At 41.1% G+C, this 27,167-nt stretch overlaps 1 protein-coding gene across 1 annotated transcript in view; it reads left to right on the top strand.

Annotated features, from left to right (window-relative positions):
- The first annotated feature begins 1,157 nt into the window (after positions 1–1,157).
- Positions 1,158–27,167, top strand: part of LOC136864649 (ras-related protein Rab-37) — a 329,300-nt gene continuing 303,290 nt past the window's right edge. The window contains exon 1 of the mRNA XM_068226376.1: positions 1,158–1,273. The gene's annotated coding sequence lies outside the window, so the exon portion shown is untranslated. The remainder of the gene's footprint in view (positions 1,274–27,167) is intronic.

The raw sequence follows: 27,167 nt of genomic DNA, 5'->3' as shown, positions 1-27,167 counted from the left end.
CCACAAGATATAAATTTAATGGTTTCCTTATTGACAGCTAACTTAGTGGTATAACAATTTATTACGAAGATTTCCTCCTATTCCATAGAGTAAATTGTTGTTGTTATACAACTAGTAAACTCTTATCAAATGCATCATTTATAACTTTATTAAATAAAATGTGGTTAAAATTAATGGCCGTAGGTCATTTCATTTGAATTTAATTTAAGGAGAGTAACTTTAGGCAAATTTTGTTTTAAATACTCCAGTATATTGACTGGCATCCAGAATCAGTTTTCACACCACGCATGTCCTGGGGCTACCTTAATTAAGGCCACGACTTTTTCGTTCCCACTTCTAGCCATTTCCTATCTCATCGTCGCCATAAGACCTAACTGCGTCGGTGTGACGTAAAGCATATCGTAATAAAAAAGAAAAAAATAACTCTTAGGACACCACCTACAGTGCAGTCACTCGAACCTCGGGTCTCCGAATGAAGGAGCTTTCGGTCCTGTTCTGGAATATGACTTACGACTGCTAAGTCAGAAGGTTAGAGCTCCTCAGACAACAGAGTTAAATAGTCCTTTCCATTAGCAGGGTGGATTGCAACTGACATATAGAAATTGATTTTTGTTGCTTGAAAGAAAAGGCCCCAATCCGGGCCGTGTGTTCTTATTAAAGAAGATGTAATCGTATATAGGTCATTGGTTCATCGATGTACCGCGTGAGCATACCTAGGGCATCGATTCTCTTAACGGGCGAGTCCACCTACGTCAGGGCGAAGGGGAGGAAGGGTTGAGCGCGTGGGTGGATAAAGTTGAGACCAACGATTGATTCTTAAAGCCCGCCGGGCGTTGTCCGCCTACTTTCCACCTAGTACATTCACATAACACCCTACATTTAGGAAATAACACTGGTGCATAATTAACAATGTTTTTCAATATAAAATACATATTTTTACTGCCATTTGTTTTTATGTCTGAAATATGATCTGAGGTAGCACGAAGCACAGACTAATTATAATAAATGTGTTATCGCTGAGAAAGTGTCCCGCAAGAAGTACTTACTCTGATGTTTGTATGCACGACGTGGAATGGACAACGTGAGTTCCGCGCACGCGTATCATATCGCCCCCTACCAGACACCCGCTAGTTCCAGTTCAGTCTCCGATATGAACCAACGGACTAACATACTAACAGCGGGTTTCTAGTTCGTGTTGGTGCCATGCTTTGTTCCATAGATTTGATGGGAAGTCTGCTCAACCCTGCTAACTAAGAGCACCCACTGATCAAAGGTAATATTTTACTATACTACCTTGTTTATTGGGTAAATGAGTCTGTCTGCTACATTTATTAGCATAACGAACAATTGTAGCATCATGATCCATACTATAAAGGGCCAGTATAGGACTACATCATCTTCTAGGTGAAATAGTGTTCTGAAAGTGTCGTTTGGTGTAGTTGGTACCGGTACTTGAAAGATTAACTGTAGTGACCTTCATGTCCCAATTCAAGCGTTTAAATGCGATTGTTACAAACACAGTCAACGACTTCAGAATTTAATCATTAATACCGGTACGTGTTAAATTGTGGTTAAGGCTCGGTATTTGTTTTGTTCAGACGCTGTGGGGTAGTGAATGTAAAATCTTGTTCGTCCTATCACCTGAGCAGTAGTATTGACTACTGTTCAGTGCAGGAATATTATTCAGTCCTTAAGCCAAAACACGACCATCACATGGTACAGATCCAACGGCCACCACCAAGCTGTAAAGATATAGTCTAGGCATACTTCTTATTTCGGGATACACCTTCCTAGGATTCTTTCGGTTAACTTTAAGCCACATTAGTAGTTGTACATGGTAATCTGCACTTTACGTTACAAGAAGGTAATGAAAGCGGCACCATGAAGAGAACCAAGGCCGCGCTGACAAGAGCTATGAAGAGTGTGTAACTCCTTAGTCACTCTAGGAAATGCTGAGTGCATGCTTCATTTTTTTCTTTTGGTAATGGCTTTACGTCGCACCGACACAGATAAGTTTTATGGCGACGATGGGATAGGAAAGGCCTAGGAGTTGGAAGGAAGCGGTCGTGGCCTCAATTAAGTTACAACCCCAGCATTTGCCTGGTGTGAAAATGGGAAACCACGGGAAACCATCTTCAGGGCTGCCGACAGTGGGATTCGAACCCACTATCGCCCGGATGAAAGCACACAGCCGTGCGTCGCTAGCTGCACGGCAAACTCGCCCGGTAGGCTTCATTTTAAGTCCTGAGTTACTTAACACTGCCGTTGTCATGAGTATGTCTAGTAAAAGTCCACAATAAGAACCCATGCTATAAGAACATTTCTGCATTCGTAACTACTATGACTGATGGCTGAATATGTCCCAAGCCCTAAATACCAATGTACAGTATATCAGTTACGTCCTATATATATAAAGTGCGCTAAAATGGAGAGAGAGGTGAAGTGACATGCTTAAATGTCCAGTATACTGGACACATCATAGCAACGAAGTTGAGTGCGGCTTTCCTATAACATAAGTATTCTTGTTATTTCATTTTATAGGTTCGGAGTATCATGACAATCAGCCGTATGTACTCACGGTGTACCGGCTAATGTTGCTACGATATATCTATAGTGATATGTATATTTATTAAAGACAAGCAAGACTTTATACAACCCTACTCTACAAAGAATTGTACTATATTTGAGACTGAAAAATAGGCATTGTTGTATGAAATATGTTTTTTAATTTACATCTAGCTCCTCGGCTGAATATTCCCGGCGGGTTCAGGGATTTTAACTGCGTGTCGTTAATCCTTTGACTCGGGGACTGGATATTTGTGTTCAACTAATACGCTCTCTACATTTACACTCCCAACCACCACAGAAACACGTAATAGTGAATACTTTTGGCGTCGGGGAAGACATCCGGCCGTAGAATGGGCCAAATCGACAACCATAGCCGACCACAGTACATTGGGAAAAGACCGGGAAGGAGGTCTTTGTTTCGTTCAATAGAAATCCTGAGCTCAGTATTCATAAGAAAAGCTAGCACCTTATTCAAATCTAGACCTTGACCAAATCAGTGTCACCAGCTGAGCCATGTACCACTCACCAGGCATCATTCTGAGCCGGAGTTTACTCGCAACTGCTTTCCTCTTTTCCTCCCACTGGTGCTTAACTTCGCAGATCTTTCGGGATCCGGTGTTTCAAATGGTTATGCCGTTGCCCTTCAGCATCTATACTCGTACGTCGCAAATTTTATTGAGACAAAGATGTTGAAGTATTATCCGATAGGTATGTGGAGTGTTACACTTGGCGAGAAAGTATTTTCTTATATTTCGTCATTGAGCATAGGAAAACCGCTTCTGAATATCCACGGCCGCTTTCCAGTCATTCGACCGGGTCAGGAATGGAATGAATGAAGCCCCATCTAGCAGCGAGGATACGAAATGTGCTGGCTGCCGAAGCCTGTCGCACTCCTCTGGAGCAATGATTAATGACTGAGAGATGAAATGATATTGGAGAGTGTTTCTGGAATGAAAGATGACAGGGAGTACCCGGAGAAAAACCTGTCCCGCCTCCTCTCTGTCCAGCGTAAATCTCACATGGAGTGACCAGGATTTGAACCACGGAACCCAGCGATGAGAGGCTGGCGTGCTGCCGCCTGAGTCACGGTGGCTTGGAGAAACCGCTATGTGATAATATTTCAGCTTAGAACTCTGACCAGAAAGGTTCTGTCTTAGGTCAACGAATGTGCGTTCTGTGATACATGTGCTGCGGACCAGTATTTCTCCCCTTAACATTGTTACTAACGGTATTTCGAGACACAACGACGATATCGTAACTAGAGTACTTCCGTTTTCTAAAGAGGTACATTTTTAGAAGGGTGCAGTTATTATTGAGAATAGTAGAACATGTCAAGCACCTAATAAGTCACAGAATGTTCCAAATTCAGGGCAATGACAACTGACTACTCTTCCCTTCTATCGCACATGGATGATCAAATTCTTAACCAGTTCATTACGGTGCTCTTAGTGCTATTGCATTTCAATAGACAGAATTAATATAGCAAATTAATGCATTTATGATTTTATTTTATTTATTTTTACCTCTCATTTATGATTACACTTAGCTTCTGGAAAGGCGTCAGTACCATAGTCGGAGGCCATCGACAGGATAATAAACATAATTATTCTCATGTAAGCGTTCATATTATGGAACAATTCTCTCGATATCAATGTCCAGACTAGTCGTGCAGGACGTGAGGATGTCCTCGATCCGTCTGGGAAAGGCACTCATTGGAAAAGGACAATGGTGAAATGTATATAACAGTAATATTTCTCTTCAGCTCATCCAGCTATTTATGGGATTACTGGAGCTACCCAGACTAATTTTGATTTTGGTCAGGCGTTTAAGACCGGATTCCCTTCCTAACGCGACGTGATTCTTGAGATGAAAATCTCAACCCAGGATTGACCGCGATTCGAGCTTCAACCTTCTGTGTGGGAAGCCAGCATCTAAGATACTGATCTATTCACCCTTAATAATAATAATAATAATAATAATAATAATAATAATAATAATAATAATAATAATAACAGTAATAATAATAATATTTGTGTCCCCTTAGTCCCATTTTCTGATACGGGGTCGAGGATGAGGTGAGATGAAATTTATGGCATATAAATACGGCCGGATGCCTTTTCCCCCGCAAATCTCAGTTGAGAAGCTAATGAAGATGAAATGAACGAGGGTGAAATAAACTGGGTAGGAAGGCGGAAGGAATGGGTTGTGGTCTATTAATAGGAACTTTCCCGACGTTTTCCTGGAGGTGAAAATAAGAAACCACAGAAAACTATTCTCTGGACAGCCGACGTTGGGAGTTCGAACCCACTCATCTCTCAAATACAGAGCTTCGCTCAATCGCCGTAGCACGATAACATGCGTGGCTACTTTGCTTGGTGAGAATAAAATAATAATAATAATAATAATAATAATAATAATAATAATAATAATAATAATAATAATAATAATATTGGTTTTACGGTCTACAAACAGCTTTAATGCTTTTTATGAGTTGTTAAGGTGTCAGCTACTTTTCCTGCAGGAGTCTTTTACCTGCTGGTAAATATACTACCAGGAGGCGGGCATATTTTAGCACCTTGAAGTATCACCGCACTGAGCCGGGATCGAACCCACCAGCTTGGGCTGAGAAGGCCAATGCTCATCTGTATGGGTTACTGCGCCTGTTAAGCATATGAGAGGTGATTAGCATCTCCTCGTTCTAAGTTTTAATCAAACTCGTCATTGTCGTCCACCTCGTGGTGTCTTCAACTGCGCCTTCGTCCTCAAAGGGTCAATGAATTGTTTTCGTCTCTGGAGCGATGGATCATTAAAATTATTCTGAAACACAAATGGCAACCTGAGCTGTGATGTTTTTGGTAAATAGACGTTGAGAATTTGCAGTATATGTTTCAAACCTCAGGGTACATTGCTCAGTGTTTTAGACGAGGAAGGTAGAAACATTTATTTTAAGTGATACTTATTTGTGTGTGTTGTAACTATTTGGCGTGGTAATGTGCGTATATTATAATAATTTGAGCATAGAACGAGTAGCCTTCAGATGTCGTGGATTTAAAATGAGATAGTACTCAAGCACTTCCCTGAGAATGAGATTGGAAATAATTTCTAGAGAAAACACACACACTGTTGGAAAAACTGCTATCTGCGTACGTAGAAAGATCAGTTGGTGTGCAGCTGTTTGGAGCATGCACTAAGATAAAAACAGTGGATTATTGTACAGAAGAATCATAGTTAAGCTTTGTATACCTCATCCTGTGCTGTGGTGTTTCGTAATCAATTTCTTGTCTTACTCCTCCATCTGCATTTGTCCAATACACAATCTGCCAATACACTTGCATAGTTCTGTTATTTTAGAAAGGCGACAAGCAGTATTTTGAGGCAATATGAAGGAAATGCTATCATTTAAACTCTTTCTAAAAGCAAAAATAGACTACTTATTGGCAAATTGTGGATAAATCCGCGTATTAAATAGACAAGAAACCTACTGTACTCCTTCCTCAGTGTCGTGTTTCTACTCGGGGACTGAGAATTTCCAGCTGACCACTTTTTTATACGTAGCAAGTTGGCTATGCGATGTGGGGTCGCGTAGCTGTTAGCTTGCATTCGAGAGACCGTGGGTTCGAACCCCACTGTCGGCAGCCCTGAAGATGATTTTCTATTTTCACACAAGCAAATGCTGGTGCTGTATCTTAATTAAGACGATTGTAGTTTCCTTTCCAGTCCTAACACCTCCCTATTCCATCGTCGCCATAAGGCCTGTCTGTGTGATACGATGTAAAACAAATAGCAAATAAAATAATACATAAATACATACATGCATACATACACATGTCTTCATTATGGACTGTTATGCCTTTCAGCAGTTAGTCTACGAGCCTCTGTGAATCAACTAAGTGCCTCCATAATCCCGTGTTTGCAACTAGCTCTGTGGCTTCGTTTAAGTTCCAAACCTGTTATAATTAAACACTGAGTATAAACGTCGTCGTGGTCTTCTTCTACTTCTCTTATCCTCCACGGTAAGTTCATTATTGTCCGAGGTAATCTATCCTCCCCAATTCACCTTACATAAACCCACCAACGAAGCCAGTTTATATATACAGCTTTACCCATAGAAATTATTCCTAATATAGCCCTTATCCCCTAAATTCGCTATTGTTCCTACCTGTTTATAATAACAATCATTCTCGCTACTTTCGTATCTCTAATTTCTAAATTCTCAATGAGATATCCTAAGCAGATCCAACTTTCATTCCCATACAATAAAGTCGCTCTGAAAACAGATCGATGATGATGTCGTGTGGCCTTCGGATGGGCCTGGTGCAGGTCTTTCTAGTTGACGCCTTATAGGCGACCTGCGCATCTATGAAGTTTGGACCCTACCTAAAATGAATTACAGTGCTGAGAACGGCACGAACACCCAGCCCCCAAGTCAGCGGAATTAACTAATGCAAGTTTAAATCACCGACCCTGCAGGGAATCGACGCCGGGTCATCTTGGACCAACGGCCACCATTTACCCATGGAGCCGGACACAAACCGATGTAAAGAGAGTTTCCTCCGAGAACCCGCTTCTTTATTACAGAATACCGATGAGCGTAACTGCGAGCTCGCTGCACCTTGATTCACTCTCATTTCAGTATACAGTACTACCATCCAGTGAGAATAAAAATCCTAGGTATTATTTTAAATAATCCACCCGTTAGAGTTTCATATTCTCCACTTTGCATTCAGTGTTTCTTCCCTACTGACACCACTTTATTCCCGGAAGTATTAATTTGCATATCATCCTCGCCGCTCCTCTTTTCAACCTCCAAGAGAATATATTGCAGGCTTTCAGCACAGTCTGTAGTACATCCGTCTGAAACTATACGCTCGGAAGAAAAGGTCTCTTCCCCACACTTGAGTAATAGTTACTTATTTGGGGACTGTTGTTGTTTTTGTTTCATTCTTCGGTTTTGGCTCGTCGTGATCAACAGCCATGAGGTCAACATTGATCGAAATCAAAGTGTAACAAGATGCGACAATAATTAAAACAAAATTGCTCTTCAGTGTAATACTGTTCTTCTGAACAAGCACTAACTGTAGGTATATTTCCAAGGCATAGCTGTCTCTGTTCAGAAATTATTGGCCCTTGTAATAAAGGTGGCCTTGGCCTGTACTCTTGTGTGTATTTGTAACTGGCTGCTTCTTTGGATCAGTGGTAGTGTCCGACTCATGATCGCAACTTCAGGGGGTTCGATCCTCACGAATTTTGAAGGACAGTCAATAATTTTGGCATTCTATGTCCTTATCGGAATGTTAATGATTTCTGGCGGCACACTTAAAGAGTCACCTGACAAAATTAAACTAAGCCATAGGAATTCTTTAGTAGAATTCCGCTTTCATCGCTAGACAGGAGCAAAATCGGAATGCCAAAATTGGTAGGCAGGCAGCCTAGATGGCATCACTTCAGAATAGCTGGAACTTGGTAGTTGAGGCTCTACAATTATTATTATTTGTAATTAGCTAAGGTAAGGTAAGGAAACGGTCGTAGTGTCCTACATGACACTTATCATCACGACGTTCGTCTGGCAGCCACATAAATACAATATTGAAAACATTCAGAGTGATTTAATCCATATCCGTTTACTCGAGGTAGAGTGCCTGCCGTTCTAGGCCCTAAATTTTAAATTCTTAAAGTCTTAAATTCTATGTTGGGGTGACTTTAAACATCCCGCTGTTTGAAATTCATAGTAGAGCCATGACAGCCTCCGTGGCTCAGGCGGCAGCGCGCCGGCCTCTCAACGCTGGATATCGTGGTTCAAATCCCGGTCACTCCATATGAGATTTGTGCTGGAAAAAGCGGAGGCAGGACAGGTTTTTATTCGGGTACTCCGGTTTTCTCTGTCATCTTTCATTCCAGCAACACTCTCCACTATCATTTCATTTCATCTGTCAGTCATTAATCATTGCTCCAGAGGAGTGCGAATGGCTTCGGCAGCCGGCACAATTCCTATCCTCGCCGCAAGTTGGGGGCTTCATTTATCCCATCCCTGACCCAGTCATTGACTGGAAAACAGGTTCAAGGTTTTAATTTTTAGTAGAGCCATGAGTTGAACCTGGGTCTCTCGGACAGGAAGCTGCTATGCTGAAGTCTGCGAAACGGCGGCATCGTTTCCAAACCAATCTGCACCAGTATGGGACACTCTGGGCGTCACGTGTGACTTGGGAAGGTTTTCTTTTTACAAGTTGCTTTACGTCGCACCGCCACAGACAGGTCTTATAGCGACTGGGAAAGTTTTATTCGTGATAATCTTCTGCGACGAAACATTTGCTCTTATTTCAAATAAATCGTGGATACGATATGCTATAATCATAACTATTATTAAACAGCCCACCATCCTTGAGGTGGTTTCCTGCATTCACTCCGGGAAATTGCTACGATGATACCCTTTCTCAAGACCACGGACGCTTCCATTATAGGTCATTACGGATACACGGACATGCAGCAAGAATCTGAACTGTGAGCGAAATGGATGGTAACTGTTGTATTAAGGAGCTACGCATGAAAATTACAAGTCCCTCAGTGACGACGATCTTGAGAGTTTGCTTTACGTGGCACCGACACAGATAGGTCTTATGGCGACGATGGTATAAGAAAGAACTAGGAGCGGGAAAGAAGCGACCGTGGCCTTTAGTTAAGGTACAGCCCCAGCATTTGCCTGGTGTGAGAATCGGAAACCTCGGGAAACCATCTTCTGGGCTGCCGACAGTGGGGTTCGAATCCACTCTCTACAGAAAGCAGTCTTACAGCTACGTGACCCAAACGCCGTAGCCACTCGCTCGGTGCCACGATCTTCTAAGCCACTGAAGAGTGAAATAAAACAAAATATTATCCTTCCTCCGGCTAGAGATTTCTTAAAGCCTTCAAACTTTTCTACTGAATTTAAGGATGCAGTTCAAAAACCAGATTGAGGGATCATGATTGAGGCTTTTTGAAAAAAAAATCGTTTGACATTCTCGTTGCTTGAGTTAGGAACACGAAAATTCGTTATCATCAGCTCCGTGTGCGTTGTTGTGAGTATTTCTGGCATCGAAGTAAGGTAATTTTTCTTATGAAGGTGTGTAACTACAGGAACGGACAGCCAATCGGCCATTAAGGCACTAGAGGCAGTCCAGATAATATCCAGAATTGTCTGATATTGCCACTCACTTCTCCTGAAGCTCTCAAAGTACATTGTCAAAATGATATGTGTACCAGGGCATGCAGGTATAGAAGGAAATGAAAAGACAGGTAAACTGGCCAGGAAAGGGGCAGAAACAAATTTAGTAGGCCCAGAACCTGTATGCGGGATTTCCTATGGATAAGCCCGATACTACATAAGAAAATGAGTACAAAGGAAACAAATGGAAAACTGGAAAAGTACTCCAGGACGCAGGCTTGCATAGGAACTGATAAAAGGACCAAACAAGAAGCATACTATAGAACTGTTGTAACTCAGCAGAGTCCTCAGTAGTAGGACTGTTGACAGGACACTGCCTTCTGAAGAAACACCTACATAGAATTGGAGTAATAAGAGACAACATATGTAGGAAATGCAATGAAGCAGAGGAATCAGCTGAACACATACTTTTCGAATGTGAGGCGCTGGGTAGAATCAGACTCTCCACTCTAGGACTACCAGGTGAAGAGAGAGAAAAAAAAATCCAAGAAGACCAAATCAGAACAACCTGCAACTTTGTGAAGGGAGTACGTATGTCTAGGTGGGAATGAAGTGGTAGCAAAAGATCTTAGAGGTCAACGCTTATTAGGAACTAATATTTAGAGGCCCCATGAATAAAATAAGAACTACAGGAATGTAAACACACTCAGATGAACAACAAAACCACTCGCTGTGAAATGAGGGATGCAGACGAAGAATACAACTACGGTATCGCCTGCCTGTCGTATGAGGCGACTGAAAGGGGAGACCTAGGCGCGGAAATGGATTATGGATTTGGAGCCATGAATTGTACCCCCCTATGGATGGAAGGGTTTGTTCCACAGGCGAACCCTGCCTTTCGAAGGAGGCGACTAAAAGGGACATGTGGCCATCGGGACCCTCTTTTTCGTTATTCTTTCTTGAGGGTTGATTGTAGACCGAATCAAAATTTGATATGCGTGCTGCTTGGGGGAAAGGCCTCTTACGTGTGCGACTGCGCTTGAAAGCCCAGACGGTATCCTCAGCCCGTCGGGTGGAAGCACCACGTACTCGGCAGTAGCATCCGCCTGACAAGGCAGGTCATCACACAGCCGAATGCCAGAGGAGCATATTATTATCAATTTATTGTTTATCTGCACTTATTACGCTTTACACTCTATAGGGTACAAGCTATTGCGGATAATTTGGGGAAGGGAGTCCTGGTGTTCATTGCCTCAATCAGCCCGTATAAGGCGTCATCCAACATCAGGCCCCGGGCAATGCCTGCTATGACAAAGTGGGTTATTGGTTGCTACAAGATCTGATGGGTAAGGTTTCAAACTGGCGAAGTCTATTTTTTCGGTATTCAAATCGAAGGTGTCTACGGCGAACTTGAAAAAAGAAAATGCGCAATGATTGTTTGTTGTTAAAGACGCGCACTGCTGTTCAGGTTGATCTGGTGCTTACGTGCGAGCACTTTGGTGAAATCCCTATCAGAGTGGGAGAACACAAATTCTTGAATCTAGTTCGCGGAGTCACCTTCCACCGTGACCTCATTTAGAACACTGAAGATAAGTTGATGGAAGGCATCAATAACCGAGGCGTAATACATATCCGGCGCATTACACGCAAAGTCAAACGTCAAAGGCCGTACATCCCGCCTCCCATGCGGTGCTATCAATGTCAAGTTCGGACACATGGTATTTCGTTGTTCGGGTCAGTCTGTGTATGGTACATGTGGAAGAGAAGATCATGGCGCGGAAGAGTGCATACCTCAGAACAGGTGCACTAACTGCCCTGGTCTACGTTCTCCTCGAGATAGAAAATGTCCGCTCTATCTCAGTGAGAAGAAGATCCAGGATATCAACACCAGATGGTCTTTCATACCAGGAAGCGTGCCGAAAGTTTAATTTCATGAATGCGCCTGCGTAGATACTAGACTTCGGCCGGATTGCACATAATCTGCCAGGTTCGTCGTTAGTTGCACCAACACCTGTGAAGATTGCTGCGCTAAAGGCGGCAGTTGCTCCTGTGAGCAACGCCGCATAGACGAAAAGCTCGAAGGTCGGGAACGCCCAGTCTTCGACCAAAAACAAGCCTGTGCCGTCTAGAAAACCCAAACCGGCACCCCCAAGATGTCAGTGAAATAAGGGTGGGGGGGAATGTGGATTCTTTTACCAGGCGATCTTCTAACCCTCATGCGAATGGAAAAACATTTACTCGCTCTGGAGGATTTGTGTCAGCGCCAGTAGATACCACTGCTGTAAAACCTGTGCATTCCCCTCGTAGGAGGAAACCCCCCTCGAAAAGATGTTGAAGAAGCTGAAGGCGTACATCACCTCGTCAAACGAGGTGTTGCACGTCAAGCATCTATCTCCATCATCGGATGGAGATGTTAGTGTCTCGCCACTTATAACCTTGAATTCCTTTAAAAAGTCCACACTATGTCATTGTTACAATTACGGTTACAGTGGAATTTTGACGGTTATGACAGGCATCTTACTGAGCCGCGCCAGCTAATCAGTTAATTTGCGGCGAGTATAGTCTGAATTCAAGAAACTAATCTCACACCAGGTCGACAGAACGGGATTATGCTATCCGGATTTCCTTTGGCATTGGTATTTTCAGTCGTTCTGACATCTACATCTACAGCGAAGCGGTTCCATTAAGAACCCAGCTGGAGGCAGTAACGATACGTGTTTAGTTTCCTGTCATAACCACAGTTTGCAATGTTTATTACTCACCAGGCTAGCCTCTTAATATCAAAGATGTAATTGACCTTATAGATCAGATCCCACCTCCTTTCCTCTTATTGAGTGAATTTAACAGACGTCACCTCTTATGGGGCTCTGAAATAACTTGCCCCAGAGGAAGGGAGTTGGAACAGTTAAAAAGAGAGCTGGATTTATGCATTTTGAATGCAGGGGAACCAACACATTTCAGCGTAGCGATGGGTATCTTCTTCCGCATTGACTAGTCTGTGCAATCGTGCGCTTGTTCCCCTACTTCGGTGGGATGTACACGATGACCTCTGTGATAGTAACCATTTCCCCATTATTATCACTTTGTTGATACAGAAATCCAATAGAAGCTCCTCCCCCATGGATTCTAAAACGTGCTGATTGGCCAAAGTTCACATCACTAGCTGTCTTTAGCGACGAGAATAACCGGAGTGTAGACTATGATATAACTCATTTCATACAAGATACTCTTGCTGCTGCTAAAAAGTCCATTTCTGGGACTCCTCGGCGTAAAATCGTTCCTTGGTGGAACGAAGAAATTGCAGCAGCTATAAAAGAACGTCGTCGCTCTCGTAAACGCTATCGTAGGCTGCCTACAGTGGTCAACTTGGTAACGTTTAAGAAACTTCGCCCTATGGAGCAAGTTCTTATTCGACAGTGTTAGAAAGCTTCATGGAAAAAACGTATATCGTCCATGATGTCACATACACCGTCATCTTAAGTGTAGATTAAACTTCGACGCATTTCTGGTGTACAAGGACTATCCTTAGAACCGGGAATTTCCATTGCAGGCAGTATTGTGACCGATCCACCCTTGGTGGCTAATCATTTAGGAAGTCATTTCGCAGATGTGTCTGGCACGGGAATTACCATTCTGATTTCCTTGATTTGCAGTGGGAGGCAAAACGCCATCATTTATGTTTAGCCATTCATGCTTTAGAGGATTATAGCGTTCCCTTTACGGAGTGGAACTCCCCAGTGCCTTGGCGCTTTGCAAGGGCATGGCTCCAGGACCATATTATTTCCATAACCAGACGTTGAAACACCTCAGCTAGGATAGCCTTTTATATCTTATTGGAGTGTTGAACTGAATCTGGATAGAGCGTGAATATCTGTCACAATGGCGAATATGACAAGCCTGACAAAGATCCTAAGTATGCAGGAAGTTACGTAACTATTTGTCTCACGAACTCTCTGTGTTAACTATTTGGGAGGATGGTGAATCGCCGTCTTGTGTGGTGTCTGGAGAAAAGAGGACTTTTCTCCGAGTACGCAATGTGGATTTTGAGCTGCCCGCTCCAACACTGACCATTTGGTACGTCTGGAGAATTCTATCCAGGACGCGTTTTTCCGAAAAATTCATTTGGTGGCTCTTGTTTTCAATTTATAGAATGCTTGTGGCAGCCCATGGCGATATGGCATCATTTCAGTCCTGCATCAATATAAATTACGATGTAACCTGCCGATTTTTATTGCGAAATTTTTGTCTCTCCGTCTATTCCATGTCCGAGTAGAGAGGGTATATTGGTAGTATCATTTTCAGAAAAGTGGAGTCCCACGGGAATTGGTTCTCGTTGTCACTCTGTTTGCGTTTGCCGTAAATGGTATTGTGGCTGCTGCTGCTTCAGCAGTAGTACCGTCGGTATACATGGTGTATCTAAATTATATGGACAAAAAGTCAGGGATGTTCTTCGTGTTATATAAAGAATGATGGCGCTATCGGATTGGCAGAGAACATTGTTCGTTTCGTGAAAATGAGGTTACTTTGTTGCTTCCAGGTGCAAGATTCGAATTGACGAAATCGCCGTATTTGCTGTGCAAGAGCACAAGCCTTTGCCATACGCCAGGAAAGGGTAGGGAGGGGATTTGTGGTGTATAATAGACAAAGACAGAGATAATGCTCCACGTGTATACATTCGCTTCCTCGTTCAAATCCGCAGGTTTGTCCCTGTCCCTTTCAGAAATGTGAGAAACGTCAACATTCCTCGCGACAGACCTCGTACTGGTTGATGGATTATAACTTAATTTTTCTAAAACGGCATCCTAAAATTCTGGGTTCCATGCTGACAGCGCTCTGTCGTGCATCTAAGGTATGAAGCTCTCTCCTTCACGCAGTCGCCTGTTAATGGAGACGAAGGTTGAATGATGAGAGTGGCGATGATTAGGGCACCGAAGGCCATAACTCCGTGCAGTTTCTCTCCCATTCCCATATGCTGCGCTATAGACTAGGTACATATCAACCATTTCTTTGTTAGTGTAGTGAAATGGAACTATTCTCTCGAATTTCTACTGTAAACTTAGGATTCGATTTGTGCAGAGGCGACCATGCGAAACGAAGTGAAACTTGTGCATTCGCACTGAGCGTTACCTCTGACTCCCCCTATAGTACACCCCACTTCCCCTTCCTTCCCTCCTCTGACGCACAGCAACAGTCAGCGGCTGGCTCTCTGGCACAGCAAACACGGCAAATTCGTCAGTCAGAATCGGGCGCCCGGAAGTAATAAATGAACCTCATTTTCTCGAAGAGAAACGTTTTCTTCGCCAATCCGATTGATTCATCGTTCTTTACATAATACAAAGAATATCCCTGATTTTTTTTGGTATATAATACACCCTGTATGTGGACGATTTTGTTCTGCATTATAGCTAACAATATATGGCAGTCGCAGATCGACAATTATAGCGAGCTATTTGGGGAGTGGAACAGTGGATTTTAGAACATGGCTTTCGGTTTTCAACTGCAAAGATCACTGTTGTTCACTTCTTCAAGAAGCTCACTCTTCACTTTCGTCCTGAGCTTTATTTATGTAGTTAACTCATACCCATTTATTGGGCTCCTTATCGATATTAATGATCATTGTAGCCACACAAGCGTCAGTAAAATGTCAAATGCTCTAAGAAACTGAATATTTAATTTTCCTAGCGGCACTACTTCGTGGTCAGGTCACACGATGCACCTAAGCTTTTATAGGGCACATATTTTATCCAGGTTAGACTACGGCAGTGCAGCATATGGATCACCAAGGCAAAATGTCCTTGTGAAACTGAATAGCATCCACCACAGCGAAGTTAGTCTGGCAACGGGAGCATTCCGTACGAACTCAATTGCTATCCTGCTCGCTGTATCTAGTGTGTTGCCTCTACACCTGAGGCGCCAACAAACGCTATTGGCGTCTGCTTAAAATTTGCAACAGATGCCGCTTCACCCAAGCTTTCCCTGCGTATTACACAATGAAAACCTTTGGCTGTACGCAGTTTATCCACGAGCAACGCAGCCGTTGGTATACGCTTGGACAGCAGTTACAGATTGTTTGATGTACGTTGAGTTCCTTGTCTTCTTGGACGACCAGATAAGGTACCTCCGTGATTAATACAACGAGCTGAAATCATCCTGGATCTGCACTCTGCCCTAAGATTAAACACGGACTCCTCCATTTATCGGAGGCTCTACCTGTCTGTTGTTATCCAGTATCCTGGTTCAGTAGTTACTTACACGGAAGTAGGTTGTGTACAAGAAGTCTAGATCACCACTGCCTCTGCGCACGCGCTAACGCCAGGCGCGCCCACCACAGCGCGGGCTCCCCGCCAAAGGCATTCACCGTGACATGGCCATGCGGCGTGCGGAAGGAATGTGCTACATCTGCTCTGTTTTGTTTTGTATCCTGTACTCCAGGTTAACGTGGGAGCGAGCAGGCTAACCGTGCTACACCACAGCTCTACGAGTGGGGATGAATTCTATTGTCTGTAAATGAATGGTCAGTTGATACAATTCTTATTTACAGAATTTTTGTTTTTTCCTACCCACTTACCTAATATCATTTTCCAGTGTTTATTTCATCTTGAGTAGCTCTCAAATTGTTCACGTTGGTTTCAAGAAGGGGATCCAGCCGTAAATCTTCATGTTAGATAATTGTATCGTCAACGATTTTTACAATTTGTTTTTACGTCGTACTGACGCAGATAGATCTTACAGCGACGATGGGGCAGGAAAGGGCTAGGGGTGGGAAGGAAGCGACCGTGACCTTAAGTAAGGTACAGCCCCAGCATTTTCCTGGTGTGAAAATGAGGAGCAAACAAAACCATACTCAGGGCTGGGGACAGTGGATTTAGAACCCCACTATCTCTCGGATACAAACTCACAGCTGCGCGGTCCTAACCGCACGGCCGACTCGCCAAGTCGTCAACGGAAAAAAGACAGTTAAAAGTGAGAGGATTTGTATGCATGTAAGTTAGGAAGGATCATTATTTAAGGTAGTCTAATAATGAAGATCTTCACATTGTTTTATTTACTTTTTGGTCAAAATACATTTCAAAATTCCTTCTTACAGGGTTCAAATTCTTTAATCATTGGATTTGGGCCGTCAAAATCATCTCCACTATCTCCTCAATGATTATAGTGTCGTTGACAACGTCTGCATGCGGCTACCTCGAGTAACGACTTAGTGTAGAAAGGTAGCTTTTCCCAAGCAAAATCTACGTCGTGTGCAGCATACGTTGAGAGAAACCGTGATGGCAAATAGTTAATTAGATGTTGCGGCATACTAAGTAAGCTACTGTGTGTGTAATAGGCTGAAATAGCATCGTTTACTAGTGAGAAATAAATAGTGCGTAGCGCATCGGGCTTAACGTTCGGCGTACAAACTTCGCATTTGCAGCTGTGTTTGGTGTTGTCACTGAGTGTTCTGTTAGCGAAACTGCTTCGTTTCCATTTATCGCTGTAGCTATTCCGTTTATCCTTTTGTTCTTAAAGTTAACTGAATCTTCATCTAGATCACATGTCACGTATTTCATTTTTGAGATCTAAAATGACACGCATTTCTTGTTAATACTGTCCTTGACGGTTTCCAACACATAATTTTTGTTACAAGCATCTTCCCTGTTTATAGTACTAGCAACGTTCTCAACCGTTTACCTGGATTACTTAAGTTTCCATCAGATGTTGAATTTACGTAATTTGTATTACTTAACATTTTTTCATCCACATATGATTAAGTAGCAATATCATGTCGTCATGATGTTTGCGTCTCATACACGTTTCTAGTTCTGTTGTTTGACGATATCGCGGTGTTCTTTCTGTACTCAACAAATTAAAAATGAGTTCGTTAGTGCATACACTATAGTATTTTATATCTCATAAAATATATCGAATCCATTTCGATATCGACCATTTCTTAATTCTATCGATAAAGAGAAATCTGAATTTCGAGTGCGACCAACAATTTCAACATTAATTAGTGAACTGGTTGTAACTCATATCGCTTTTCACGTGATCATCATAAACATGACGAAGGTTTCTTGCATCTTGTTTATACAGAATAATAAAATTAGCATTGCCTTTAATAAGACGTTTCGGTATGCAAGAATAGCTTTGACATAAGTAAAATCATCTACGATATAGTGTGACCTCTACTAAAATAGTCTTTCATGTGCTGCTGTTTGTTGCTAGCTACATCGCCAAAAATAAAAACAGAATTTCCTAGTGATTTTTCTGGCGGTATTACTTGCTCATGGTCAGAGAAAAAGTCGCTTGTATATTTCTTGAATGGATTTTAAATGCTTCGCTAGTTCAATATATTTCTTTTGCGATAAAGATTTTTAGTGATGATGCTGTTTGTTGTTTAAAGGGGCCTAACATCGAAGGTCATCGGCCCCTAAAGGTTTTGAGTAAACGTACACATATTCAAATCGTATCCTGTTTGGTTGCAATAAAAATTAATCATAATATTGATCTTCCCCGCATTCGATGGTTCGCATATAATACCGCGGATTGTATCCGGCAACAGTTTACTATGTTCATTTTTCCTTCTTATTGCAGCATTAATTTTTGTTTCGTTCAGATTCGTCACAGGTAGAGATAATGGTTCTTTTATTGCCTTTACCATCACTTTCTTTTGATAATGATTTTAATTCTCGAGTGCACAGGAGCAATACGTAGAGTTTTTTAGATAGCGAAGTTATTGTTGATTACTAAATGAACATACAGTTGGAGGGATTTTTTGTGTTCCTTTTTCTTCGGTTTCTCTTCGTTAACAAGTAGCGTCTTATCTAGTTCCAGTATGGTTCATACATCACCCTACACCCAGTTTTAAGAAGAGCAGGAACAGCAGTTTTGTTATTGTGATCTAAAGGTATGTTGCCAAGTTTACACCCCTTCATACACCGACATGAAGGTGATCATTTCCTGTGTTCTGTTAAAGGGTTATCATCTTTTCCCCACGAAAAAATTTCGATTCCAAAAAATACATCTAACCGTGTCTAGGTATCCTGCATAATATAATCCAGTTTTAGCTAAACTTACTGGGTTTATAAATGGTACACGCCATCTAACGAAAGTCCTTATCCGATCTGCTTCAGATTTTAAATTGAAGAGAAGAGTAATGTGCGCCATGATGAAGTTAAAGGAGGAGAGCAGAAGATATGTTATTTATGTCACTTCTAATTTCTAACTTACCTTCGAAAAATATTAACTCTAGTATATTAGTATGCAAACATCTGAACTCAAATGTGGTTTAGTATGCAACATTTGCACATCGTGTGAAATTCAAATCGTATATAATAACATACTGCCCAGCAAGAGTTCTCATTTGAGTGTGCTGCGTCGAAGACGCAACGTTGTTGCAGCGTCATGTAAAAGAGCAGAGAAGGGAGGAATAATAGGCGCAGTTCTTAATAAAGCCATAGATAATTTGCCAATAGAATGCACATACCGGAGTATGAATTTTGTAGGCCTGGGACAAAGTTAGAAGAACTGCTAAAGCGCGGTGATGAAGGAATGAAACTATTAGATAAGGCATGTAAAGAACACGATATCGCTTATGCTACATAAAAAGATCTGAACAGAAGAAATGAAGCATATGAAATCCTAGCCTCTAAGGCTTTGTCTCGTGTAAACTTTCAGGATGCATCATTACGAGAAATAGCAGCTGCGCTTGCAGTTACGGGTATTATGAAAGCGAAATCTTAAGTAGGTGGGGGTTAGGCAGAGAAGAAAATAAAAACATCGAAGGGAACGTTTAAAATAAAAAGACAACATGCTGTAATATGGAAGGTAGTTTCTTCCACTTCTTCCCATATTTGCAGCCACGCCGGGCTTGTCGGTCTAGGAAGTGGAACTGCAGGCATTACATCGGCTGTATACAAGGCGAAAGCCATGCAGGAAGGATTAAAACGAATGAAGCAACACAACGAATGATAGAAGAAATACGTGGGAAAGGGCTTTCTACTCGAAATAAAGGGAAGGACTCCTCCTGCATACAAAAGATAATGGAAGATTTGCCGAACAGAGCTTTAGCTATCATAGATATATATCGTTACTCATTTCGTCTGAAAATTCTATACTTCAGAGGTGTCTTTATGCCAGACACGTTATCGAAAATTTCTCACAAAAATGAAAGTTGTATTTTGAATTTAGAACCGATAAATAAAACTGGTTCGCAATGGGTTGCGTTCAGTGAACGAGGTGCAAATATTTACTACTTCGACAGTTTTGGTAATTACGCCCCCCTAAAGAGGTATTAGAATATATAAAAATCTGTTACATTCGGTATAATTGTCATTCTTATCCAACTTTTAATTAATCAATTTGTGGACATCTGTGTTTACTACTTTTATACTGTATAAATAAAGCATGCGCTTAAGATGCGCTTTCATTGTTCGCGATGCCTTATGAATCACACTCGATTGTAAAGGATGGAAGATTTATGTAGTATTGGACAACCTAATTCACTTTAATAGAGCTTCTTTCTATGAAATAGGACTTGCCGGACTATTAACATCTAATAGTATTCGAAATGTTAGTAATTAATGTAATCAATTTTATATATATTTAAATAATAAGAACATGATTTTGAGTGTAGCTGAAGGTATTTATGAAATTGAAGACCTCATTTCAAGAATAGAAAATTTGCTAACTATAAATAATGTGAAACTATTTCTTCAAGAGTATACTCCAAAGCTTAGTTATTATATCAAGTATTAACAACAAACCTACTATGCATTCTCCGTTTGACATTGATTTTAATGTATCTAACAGTATGGGTACTAGCTTAGGTTATCCGTTAAATCGAGTGTGATCCGCCTTTCATGCTCAACAGATAGAGGTAACATCGGTTTAGTTTGAAGATAATACGGTGCAAGCGTGTCTACTAAGTTATACATATAGCCTACGAGCCATTTAACACAACCGTTACCTCGATAGAGTTTGAAAGAGCATAAATCTCTGTCAATACTACAGTGTAAATAAAAAGCCACGCTGAATGGCAGATGTTCGTGAATTGGGGTTGAATGTGGAGTATTATCAGTTAGAAAACAAGTAGACACAGGTTTTAGTAAGAATTCTGTGTCAGCATACACAAAAAAGACACTGTCACTTCAAACTTATACTCTGTAAAGTGGACTAGTCTTTCACTATCCGAAGGCATTATACCTCTTGCCACCGGGAATTGTTTACAATCATTACTGTGCGATTCTAATTTTTCTTATTATAGAAGTAAGATAAACATCGTCTGCATATATCAAGTCTTTCTTACACTTCGTACGAGATGAGCGCACAAGACGTGCACGATTCCTAATTAAACAGAAGTGATACTTCTCACTGTCACCAATCTGAAACATTAGTAGATCTACTTTCTTGTCACAAGTTTTGTGTGAAACGTACAAAGGAACAAGGTTAAACTCTTTATTAATCTTATTTCTTTCCTATGCACACCCAGTTGTTTTTATAGTACTGCGCACCAAGTACATTCACAGAAATCTCGTTTTGATCTTCAAATTTTCTAATATGTCTCATTTCCATCGGGATTGGTATGTACTTTAAATTTAAAATTAAATTATAATGTGGATAAGAAGAAATACGATTCATATTGAGTTTAGCTGTAACTAAGCCAGCAACCACACTCCATGCAAGGCAAGCATCCTGTGTGTTCCGCAGATTAATAAGTGCCTTCTTGTTTCTAATTGCTGAAGACAATGTTGGACTACTCTGCGACTTCCCGACGTGAAAACCACCATATTTATTAATGTATATCCGCAATTCACGAATTTGTGTCAGAGACCAACCCGAATCACGAGCCTCGAAGTCTGTCAATTTTTTCAGAATTGGTTTAGTTACATGCTCATTGTACCGCTACATTCAGTCAACTCTGCGTTCCCCGTATGAAAATAATTGTTTGCGATTTCATCGCGATGGACATGTTGTATGCACAGAACAGTATTTACTTTCAATGCTTGTGTATTATTTGCTTTCTTCACGTATTTATTAAACCATACGTAAGATTAATCTAGGAGCTCTTTGAGAAGTAAGAAATCATTTTTAACATTCACTACCGCTAGTGTTTACACTCTAAGACGAAAGGCGTCCCCAGTTTGCATACACTCTAAAGCAGACAGATCTCCTATCTGGAGAGTTAGCCCATTAACACTGCGAGCGTGTAAATAAATTTCCAAAATATGATTACGTAATTCCTCTAACTCGTTTAGATTTTCAATCAACTCTAGCTCAGCAGCTTCTTCTCGCTCCTCGCTAGGTTCAAACTTATGCGAAATTAATAAAGATCCATTTACCTCTCTCATAAACTCACGAATGAGTTCAAACGCTCTATCAAAATGAGGTTGCAACATTCCCGCATCTTCATCCGTTTGTAAATTAATGTCCAATTTTCTACGTTTGCTCGAAGGAAACTCCATGACGGAAATTTTGTCACAAATTACGTTCTGGTGCTAAACTTTCCTGCGTTTTCAAGACAAGGCCAACAGTTGCTGTAGCAACGACTTATCAATAATATACAATCAGTCATCGCACAGTATATCCATCGAGCTAGCATACTCCCTACTATATCTAGTGAACAGTGAACAGTTTCGCTTGGAAACTGGTCCTGAAGTTTACCTAACAATGTATTCCGGTAATATGAAATTTTAGTCGATTTTTGAGGAAAAGGAAAAATCAATTTTGTACAGTTCTTCAAATGTTTTGTAACCAACAGACAGTAAAAAGTGTTCATTGCTCGAAAATTCGGTTAAGAGAAATCTCACTACAGCAGCTGTTACCTCCTGCTGACTTTTATATGCTTTACTAAGGTTAGTCACATACCCTGCGAAACTAAAGAGTGCACACGCTCTGTTCCATAATGCTATACAATTACCATTCAATTCTTGGCGTTGTTCTGCGCTCAGCTGTCCTGCTTCACGTTGCTCATCCTGTGCAATTGCGTTGACTTCCTCTCTCGATGTATTTCTAATCGTTGACTCTCTATGATAGGATATGCCTGATTTTCGGATCCAGCCTTAATCTGTACCTTCTTCCACTTCATCATAGCAACACAGATCTGAAAAGAAGCAGCACATACTATTTTATTTTAACAGAAAAATTATGATAATAAGGAAAAAAGTTGTATCTGAGACAGAATAAAAAACTTCTGCTTTCTTACTTAGTTGAAATAAATGTTGAAATTATCGACATTCTGCTGTAGGAAGCACACTTGATGATATCCCTCCTCCATGTCATTTACAATTTATTATTAACAAGTTTATTTCTACTAATTCTTATGTAGAGAGTTTTGCAAACTGAGCTGGTAGGAAACCACTCACGGTTTCCTCATATTCACCCTCAATATCGACTATTATTTTCCTTTCGAAACTTTGTTTCCACTGCTTTCATTCTTTCACCTTAAAGGGATGGTTAATTTGTAACTCGCTTAATTTTCTGTTACGAAACTGAGGTGCCTTTGCTATCTTATTCAATTTCAGTAGCATATCCATTACTTTAAAATATCATTGCTTTTTCAGAAATATTAAAACAAATTAAATAAACACCAACTCAATTACTGAAGAAGAAAGAAAAGAGGTAGAGATGTTCTCTTTCTTTAACTAGATGATGGTTAGCAAGCCGTGCTCTGCTCCTTAAATACTCCCTGTCACCACCTTCACTCTTCACCAGTCGGGTGGAGTCATCGCTGGTTAACTTTCACTCAGAATTACCAGTTGCCATGAACATCCTGTTCACGTTTCGCTGGTAGATAACCTTCAATAAGCTGTTAAGCAAATCTTGTATCTGGATATCTGCACTGCACCTCTCCTTGTTTTTTCCACACCCACAGTGGCCTTCAGTAAAGAACAAGTTGATTCTTGCATAAACTAACATCCTGTTCACCATTCATGGGCGAGTGAACTTTAAAGCAAATCCAGTCCCATGGTAACCTAGACTGCACCTCGCCCGCAATAACTTTCAAGGAAAAAATGGCTCTTATATAAAGACCCTGTGTAGTTAACGTTCCGCACACGCATAGCCTTGCAGTAGGGGAGATACGGGGTTCCCACCCCAGGAAACGACGTCAGCATTTTTTGCTGAGTCAGCACCCGAGGTCATTGACCCCGGTCACGTGACCCTGACGTCATGACCACGTGCTTTTGATTGTAAAGAAAGCCACGTGCTCTTGTTTGTAAACAAAGCTACGTGCTTTTTTGACAGCTATCATCCGCCATCTTTAAACAACAACGCATCGCTAACCTCAGTGCCGCCATCTTGACGGGGCTAAACCTCAGTGCTGCCATCTTTACGGCACTAAACCAGAACCTTTGATATGTGGTAGCAGGCAATTTGAAGAATTCCACATGCTCTTGTTTGGAAACAAACCTACGTGCTTTCTGACAGCGTCCATCTTTAATCAACAGAGCTCCGTGCTGCTACCTTTACACGGCACTAAACCTTATGCTTATGGACGTGGTGGTGGGCAATTTGAAATTCCACGTGCTCTTGTTTGTAAACAAAGCCACGTGCTTTTGTGACAGCTGTCATCCGCCATCTTGAATTAACAGAGCACCGCACTGCTATCGTTACGACAACTACCTTAAGCACGTGGTGACGGGCAATTTGAAAAATCCGTTAGCTATCATCATTAAACAGCAAAACTTTAATGCATTCGCGAACCTTACCTCAGATCTACTATATGGAAGGGACTATCCTTAGTTTTACGACAAGATGCCCTTCCCGACACTAATTACACGAGATTGCGCTTAGAGGCTACTACACAAGATGGTGGAGGCTGTTATGGACTCCTCCTCCTCCTCTGTCAATGCATAGCTTTATCGAACATCTATCGCGAAAGCAAGAGTGTGCACGTGTTGCAGCGATGCATGTTTAGACTTGTACTCATACTTAGGAAGCTGCTGTTCAAAAAATATTACAAGTGTTGAGAACACAAAATCGCATACTATACTTCGATGTTGTAGAACACTGCATTGCAAGACTAGAATTAGACACTGTTTAGGAAAAAATCCTTCTTAACATACTTACTGCGCTGCTCTTCCTTCTTTGTCAAAGCACATCTCTATCGAACATGCGTTGCTAAGGCAAGAGTGTGCACGTGCTGCAGCTATGACGTCATTGTGCATGTTTAGACTTGAACACATACTTACGAAGCTGCTTTACAAAACATATTATGACTAGAATTACAACAAGCGTTGAGAACACAAAATCACATACTATATTTCGATGTTCAGAGCACTGAATTGCAAGACTAGAATCGAATACTGTTCAGAAAAAAATTATCTTCTCAACATACTTACTGAGCTGCTCTTCTGAGACGATAACATACTTACGAATCTACTTCTACACCTTCTTTCTTCACATACAGCCTCTTCTTCTCCGAGTATTTAAGCAAATGTTTAAGAAGAAAGAGCGGGAGTAGGTAAAATAAACGTATACGCCAATTCTACATTATTTATTACATCTTGTATGTACAAGTTTTATCTTGAATCATTTGCTATAGTAATTTTTTTATTGATGTTCGTGTACTTCTTCCTTCTCAATGTAATTCTTGTATGTACAAGTTTTACCTTACAATGTTCGTATACCTTTCCCCTTCTTGTATATAAAAGTTTTAGTTGATGCTGTACCCCCATGGAACACTATTAAGGGAATCGCTATCCCATACACGTTTGTCATCGTAAGGAAGCAATGAACATTTATTTTGTTCGATTGTATACACATGATGTTTACGTGATTGAATCCTTTTTATGCATGCAGAAAGCGGCATTTCTAGAGTTGAGTACATCGCGATAGTGTTGAAGGTGTAAACGGCTAACGACGCTTGAACGTACGCCTTTTGCTTTTTTAACAGACTGTGAATTTTGAGTGTCATAGGCATACATTTTTGGTGCTAAACCAATAAAATCAGTCATGATATTCATGCCGCATTCATCTTTCATAAGCCCTATAACTTTCTTGTTTTGTGGCCGAATGTTGAACGGATTACTAGGTGAAAAGGAAGAAATGTCAAAAGTTTTGCGAATGGTTTCGCATCACACCGTAGATGTCCGTCTTCCGAATATGATAAATGAAACTCTCTGTATCCATATACAAAAGTGTAAGATCAGAAAGCTGTTGCTTTGCAAATCCACAAGGAAAATCATACATTTTTAATTTTGAAAAATCAAGTATTGCCATTCCCAAATTAATTAGCTTCGCATAGACGATCTCCGGTTTTTCATTTCAACAGAAATAAGATCACGATCAATAACATGATAGGCTTTGAAATTTAGTTTTGAGATGTACTTGCCTGCGCCATACCGACCCTCTCAATCATTAATTAAATGAGTGTCCCGATGTTTGCGTACATTTTCCATGCTTTTGCCATAGATCGAGTTATTCGTCAGTTTGAAAAACATACTTTCAAACGTTGTTGTAGCACGTTGACGATGTTCAGTATTTAAATCCATGTACTGTTTAAGACATGCTTCCTGCTTAAACGCAACGATACAATGAATACACTCTAACTGTAAGCCGCATTCGAGCCATTGAACAAGGCATTGCATGTGGATAACATAGCGTTTTTTCGGAAAAAGAGTGGCTAGCAGTTTAGTATGTTTCGATGTATCGTTAGGTGGAATCAGTTTTTCAACACAAAAAGGAAGGTCGGAATGTGAATCGTGCAGATGAGAAGGGTATGCAAGAGAAGATTCCAGCACGTAGCCGCGATGAGGATCTTTAGCAGCCTTAAAAACATCAAAATGTTGAATTTCAGTTTTTGTTAGCCACATCAAATCTTTACACGGTAATGGCTGTGACATGGCCCACCCATACAGATTGACATCGAGATACATCAGAGAGGAATCTACTTTCTCTGAATTATAGTTGTTGAGGTAGGGATTATTCGCGATGGCAAGCCTGTTGACAAGCGAAACGAGTCCGGCGCAAATGCCGCGTTCAAAAAACAAAAGCATGTCGACATCCGTTAGAAGATCAAGTTGAACACCGATACACTTGAGCATCGCATCTCATGACAGACCAGGTGTTGTATAGTAATAGCAAGGGTCTAATCCGTAAATAGTTACACATTTTACGAAACTTCACAAACACATCACAGAGTAAAAGTGCATCTACCTTCAAATACAAGTCTGCATATTCTCCTAAGGTCTGTAGATGAAACGTTGACCACATATGACAGGCATGCAAATAGTCTTTATCAGAAATAGATACCGTATGCTTATCGTATGACGATTAGCTGAGTGACGGCGTGAATCAACACACTTGTAAATGCAGACTGAGGAGGTAATTTTGTTTCTTCTAATGTTTGAAAGCTCTGAATATCGTCATAGGGCAGAACACCTTTCCTTATACAAAGTTTAAATTGTTCAGGATCTGGAAAATACTCAAGAATGTACTTCAAGTCGTCGCTGGAAAGCCCATTTACAAGTGTATCAAGTGA

Source organism: Anabrus simplex, chromosome 2 (genome assembly GCF_040414725.1).
Source record: "Anabrus simplex isolate iqAnaSimp1 chromosome 2, ASM4041472v1, whole genome shotgun sequence".
Taxonomy (NCBI): domain Eukaryota; kingdom Metazoa; phylum Arthropoda; class Insecta; order Orthoptera; family Tettigoniidae; genus Anabrus; species Anabrus simplex.
This window is presented reverse-complemented; position numbering and strand designations above follow the sequence as displayed.